Here is a 6000-nt window from a genome sequence, read left to right as displayed (position 1 = left end):
CAGGGACTCATTGGATATATGAGTCTAGAGCTTGGGGAAAAGTTGGGGCTGGAGATAAAAAGTCTAAGTCATAAGCATAGATGAGAAGTTTAATAATCAACTGGGCTGAGCGTGGTGCTCACTCCTGTAATCCCAGAGCTTTGGGAGGCGAAAAAGGGAGAATCTCTTGAGGCCAGGAGTTCGAGACCAGCATGGGCAACACAGCAAGACCCTCTGTCTCTACAAAAAATTCAAAAAAAAAAAAAAAAAAATAGCCAGGTGTGCTGGCACATGCCTGTAGCCCCAGCTACTCTGGAGGCTGAAGCAGGAGAATTGTTTAAGCCCAAAAGTTTGAGGCTGCAGTGAGCCATGATCAAGCCACTGCACTTCAGCCTAGATGACAGAGCAAGACCCTGTCTCTATTAAAGAAAAAAAAGTCAATAGGAAGATTGCTCAGCAATAAAAAGAAGCAAACTACTGATACAAACAACATGGGGCCAGGCGTGGTGGCTCACACCTGTATTCCAGCACTTTGGGAGGCTGAGTGCGGGGCGCGGGGGGTGGATCATTTGAGGTCAAGAGTTCGAGACCAGCCTGGCCAACATGGTGAAACCCCGTCTCTACTAAAAACACAAAAATAAGCTGGGTGTGGTGGCACACGCCTGTAATCCCAGCTACTCAGGAGGCTGAGGCAGGAGAATTGCTTGAACCCTGGAGGTGGAGGTTGCAGTGAGCTAAGATCGAGCCACTGCACTCCAGGCTAGGTGACAGAGGGAGACTCAGTCTCAAAAAAGAAAAAAAAAAGAAAACCATGGGACTCAAAGTCATAACACTAGGTGAAAGAAGCCAGGCTCAGAAGACTACATACTATATGATCCCATCTCTGTGATGTTCTGGAGAAGGCAAAACCATAGACACAGATCTGTGGCTGGCAGGGGCAAGGGCTGGGGTAGGGGTTTGAATACCAAGGGACACAGGGGAGGGGGTTTGGAGTGATGGGAATGCTCTGAGAAAATCTTGATTGTGATGGTGGTGACATGACTGCATACATGTGCCAAAACTTGCAAAAGCATACACTAAAAAGGGCAAATCTTAGTCTATGGAAATTATACCTTAATTTGGCCAGGTGTGGTGGCTCATGCCTGTAATCCTAGCACTTTGGGAGGCCAAGACAGGCGGATCAACTGAAGTCAGGAGTTCTACACTGGCCTAGCCAATATGGCAAAAGCCCGTCTCTACTAAAAATACAAAAATTAGCTGGGCATGGTGGCACACACCTGTAATCCCAGCTATTCGGGAAGCTGAGGAAGGAGAATCGCTTGAACCCGGGAGGTGGAGAGGTTGCAGTGAGCTGAGATGGCGCCACTACACTTCAGCCTGCGCAACGGGAGTGAGACTCTCTCTCAAAAAAAAAAAAGAAACAAAGAAAATTATACCTTAATTTAACAAATGAAAGAAATGAAAAGCCAATAGTTGCTTAGGCTCACTGAAGAGTGAAGAGAAGAAACAGAAAATAGGTGAGGACTTCACTCTAGGTTACACCACCATGGAGGTTGGAGAGAGGGAAAGGGAAGGCTGCAAAGAACAAGTGAGGTGAATAGAGGCCGGGCATGGTGGCTCACGCCCGTAATCCCAGCACTTTGGGAGGCTGAGGTGGGAGGATTGCTTGGAGCAATCCTTGGGTCCCTAGGAGTTCAAGACCCACCAGGGCAACTTAGTGAGACCCCCCCATCTCTGCAAATATAAAAAAAATTAACCAGGCGTGGTGGTGTGTAGCTGTAGCCCCAGCTACTTGGGAGGCTGAGGCAGGAGGATTGCTTGAACCCAGGAGTTCGAGGCTGCAGTGACCATAATTGTGTCACTGCACTCCAGCCTGGGAAACAGAGTGAGACCCTGTTTTAAAAAATAAAAACAAAAAAGATGAATATAGTTGGTGAACGAAAGGGATTCAAGCAAATTTGCTGCAGACCTATTAGGTGCTAAGCGTGCTGACATACTGGTCTTACCCGCTCACCTTGCTGAGATTGTGGGGAAGGTGAAATGGACTAGCCCTGCTATACAGATGAGAGGAAAGTGGTTTGCCCTGGGTCCACACACAGCATAATAGTGGTCAAGTGAGAATATCCATGCTGATGTGTCCTGCACACTCTTCCCTTTGTATCAAATGAGTGGAAGAATGAATGAGTGAATATCACTGCAGGTGCTGAGGTTTCACTAGCAGATTCCAGCCAAGGATCTGAGAACGTGATATTTTTAGCGAAGTTGGGGCCATAAAACTTGTTCCATTTCCCAACTTGTGCAACGCCCAGCCCCTCCCCCTTTGGCTCTGAGATTGCTCCCCGGCCTTGGGAAGGGCTCCCCAGGCTTATCTAGGGGGGAGAGTGAAACTGTAAAAGCCTTTATGGCTTTGAGATCACGTCTGCAAGGGGCAGCGATTGTCGTTATAAACTTGAGCTGGCCCTGCAAGGGAGGGCAATACCCTGGACTGAGAGGAGTCAGGGGAGAGTTGAGCAATGCCAAGCGAGCGGCTGTGCTGAGCCGAGCATTCTAGGGCCTGTGGTCAGGGACCATCATTCATTTACCTCATTTCATCCTCACATAAAATCCTATGAGTTTTTTTCTTTTTGAGACAGATCTTGCTTTGTCACCCAGGTTGGGGTGCAGTGGCTCAATCACGGCCCATGGCAACCTTGATTCCTTGGGCTCAAGTGATCCTCCTGCCTCACCCTCCTAAGTAGCTGAGACTACAGACACATGCCGCCATGCTTGGCAAATTTTTAAATTTTTTGGAGACTTAGGGTCTCACTATGTTGCCCAGGCTGATCTCAAACTCCTGGGTTCAACTGGTCCCCCCACTTCAGCTTGCAAAGTGCTGGGACTACAGGTGTGAGCCACTGCGTCTAGCCTTATTGCAATGTTTTTAAAAATTCTAGGACATGCCCTTTTTCACATTATGGTATCTCTGAAATCAGGATGTGTCTTTAAATCAATGGCTTCCCACAATTGCTAAGGGTTTGATCAGGTGGTAGCCCTGACCTAGTTGGTTCTGGTCATTATTTCCAGTGGCCTAACTGGACAACCACACCCCCTTTATATTTCATCAAAAATGACTTAAGGACCATTTGAGGAAGGGACCAGAGTCCTGCTTGTTTCCCAAAACCTTCCATTAACACCTTCTGATAAGATCAAGAAAGCACCTGGGGCAAAACCTGCAGAATAGGATTAAGTGGGTTGGGAGGAAATCCAGGAGACAATAGTGGAGCCTTCTTTCAAGAAATGCTGCATGGGCCGGGCGTGGTGGCTCACGCCTGTAATCCCAGTACTTTGGGAGGCCAAGGCGGGTGGATCACGAGGTCAGGAGATCGAGACCATCCTGGCTAACACGGTGAAACCCGGTCTCTACTAAAAATACAAAAAATTAGCCAGGCATGGTGGCGGGCGCCTGTAGTCCCAGCTACTCGGGAGGCTGAGGAGGGAGAATGGCGTGAACCCAGGAGGCAGAGCTTGCAGTGAGCTGAGATGGTGCCACTGCACTCCAGCCTGGGCAACAGAGTGAGACTCCGTCTCAAAAAAAAAAAAAAAGAAGAAGAAATGCTGCATGAACAAAGCATTTAATGGAATGGAAGATGATATTGCATGGAAAAATATGGACAATGAAGATTCTGGGCAGAAAAGTGACCTCAGTGGGCTGGATGCTGTCTATGAAATTTTGAAACTCCTTACCTAATCTATCTTACCCAGATTTTCCTTTTTATGTGTACACAAGGGTGATATATGATTTTTTATTTTCTTGAGACAGAATCTTGCCCTGTAGCCCAGGCTGGAGTGTAATAGTGTGATCTCGGCTCACTGCAACCTCCACCTCCCCGGTTCAAGCAATTCTCCTGCCTCAGCCTCCCGAGTAGCTGGAACTACAAGTGCGTGCCACCAAATCTGGCTAATTTTTGTATTTTTAATGAAGATGGGGTTTCACCATGTTGACCAGGCTGGTCACAAACTCCTGACCTCAAGTGATCTGCCCACCTCGCCCTCCCAAAGTGCTGGAATTACAGGCATGAGCCACCATGCCTGGCAATTTTTTTTTTTTTTTGAGATGGAGTTCCACTCTGTCGCCCAGGCTGGAGTGCAGTGGCAAGATCTTGGCTCACTGCAGCCTCCACCTCCCAGGTTCCAGAGATTCTCCTGCCTCAGCCTCCCGAGTAGCTGGGACAAAAGGTGCCCACCACCACACCCGGCTAATTTTTTGTATTTTCAGTAGAGATGGGGTTTCACCATGTTGGCCAGGCTGGTCTCAAACTCCTGACCTCTTCCCGCCTTGGTCTCCAAAAGTGCTGGGATTACAGGTGTAAGCTGCAGTGCCCTGCCAATATATAATTTTAAAAACTATGTCTAAGTCTCAAAGAGCCTTTTAATAAATAGAAAATAAAAATTCTAAATGATAAGGAGGCATTGTCACAATTAATTGGTAGTCTCTTTTCTAAGTGGTACATAAAATGCTAGTGCTGCTTACAGCAGAAGCATCTCCGGTCAGGTTACCACATTTCACAGATGAGAAAACTGAGGCCACAGAGGCCACAGGGCAAATCAGTGGTGGTGCCAGGGCTCTCTGACAACAGATACTGTGCTCTTCCTAACACCTGAGGCTGACTTGGATGTGGATTAGCCCCCTGGCTCTTCCTCCCTCAAAGGTCTTGACCCCAGCCAGACAACTCCAACTCCGCCATCCCAAGGGCCTCTGGGAGGCAGTGAGCTCTCCTATTGTTCAAAACTCAGGCCAGCATGGTGGCTCACACCTGTAATCCCAGCATTCTGGGAGGTCGAGGTGAGCAGATCACCTGAGATCAGGAGTTCAAGACCAGCCTGGCCAACATGGTGAAACCCTGTCTCTACTAAAAATACAAAAATTAGCCAGGCATGGGGTGGTGAGCACCTGTAATCCCAGCTACTCCAGAGGCTAAGGCAGGAGGATCACTTGAACCCGGTACAAGGAGGTTGCAGTGAGCCAAGATCATGCCACTGCACTACAGCCTGGGAGACAGAGCAAGACTCCCTCTCAAGAAAAAAAAAAAAAACTCAAGCTAAGGAGGGTTAGCAGGAAGCCTTCTTCCCAATGTACCAACCACCCCTACTTCCCACTGCTCACCTCAGCAACCCCAGTCTGGCCAAGTCCATCCCAACCCATGCTGCCACACGCCCTTCATGCTCTTCCTAGGACATTTAATCACCTCGTCTTGGGCCAGGCAGACTGGACTCTCCCTTCATTTTACAGACAAGGAAACTGAGACACAGAGAGGCTGCTGGACTCTTGCAAGCAAGTCAGGGAAGGGCACGGCCTGGAACCCAGGGCTCAAAATGCAGTGTTCTTTCCAACTTCACAGATTTCTTAGATCCAGAAGAGGCAGGCTGGCAAGGGACAGCAAGAGACGCAGAGTGAGTCAAAAGAAAGAACTTCCAGGTCAGAAGGACTGGCAAGACCTGAACATGTAATTGTGGGATGATGCCAAAGGTCTTTACCTGAGTCTTGTCAACACTAACAGGTTCCAGGACAGCTGCACTTAGGGGGCCAGTAGAGGCACCATCTTGCTCAAAGAATGAGCACCATCTTGCTCAAAGAACTACACCAGGCATCTCTACCATCCCCATCAGATCCTACCTCTCTCTGCTTAAAACCCTCCAATGGCTTCCCATTATTCTTGGAACAATTTTAAATTCTTCACCAGGGCCCCAAGGTCCTACAGAACCTGGTTCCTGATCACGCCTCTGAGATCATCTCCCCACAGTCACTCCATTCCAGCCCCCTTGGGCTCCTCCCTATTCCTCAACACACTAAAGCTGTTCCCATTTCACAGCCTTTACCCTAATGTTCCCTTTATCCGGAACATTCTGTCCTCAGCTCTTCCCATGGCCACTTCCTTCTAAACATTCAGGTCCCTACTCAAACGTTGCCTCTTGGAGAGGCCTTCCCTGATCACTTGGCTAAATACATGAGGCTTTGCAGGATACACAGTCCCTGCTGCAACT

This window comes from Hylobates moloch, unplaced genomic scaffold, assembly GCF_009828535.3.
Source record: "Hylobates moloch isolate HMO894 unplaced genomic scaffold, HMol_V3 SCAFFOLD_21, whole genome shotgun sequence".
Taxonomy (NCBI): domain Eukaryota; kingdom Metazoa; phylum Chordata; class Mammalia; order Primates; family Hylobatidae; genus Hylobates; species Hylobates moloch.
This window is presented reverse-complemented; position numbering follows the sequence as displayed.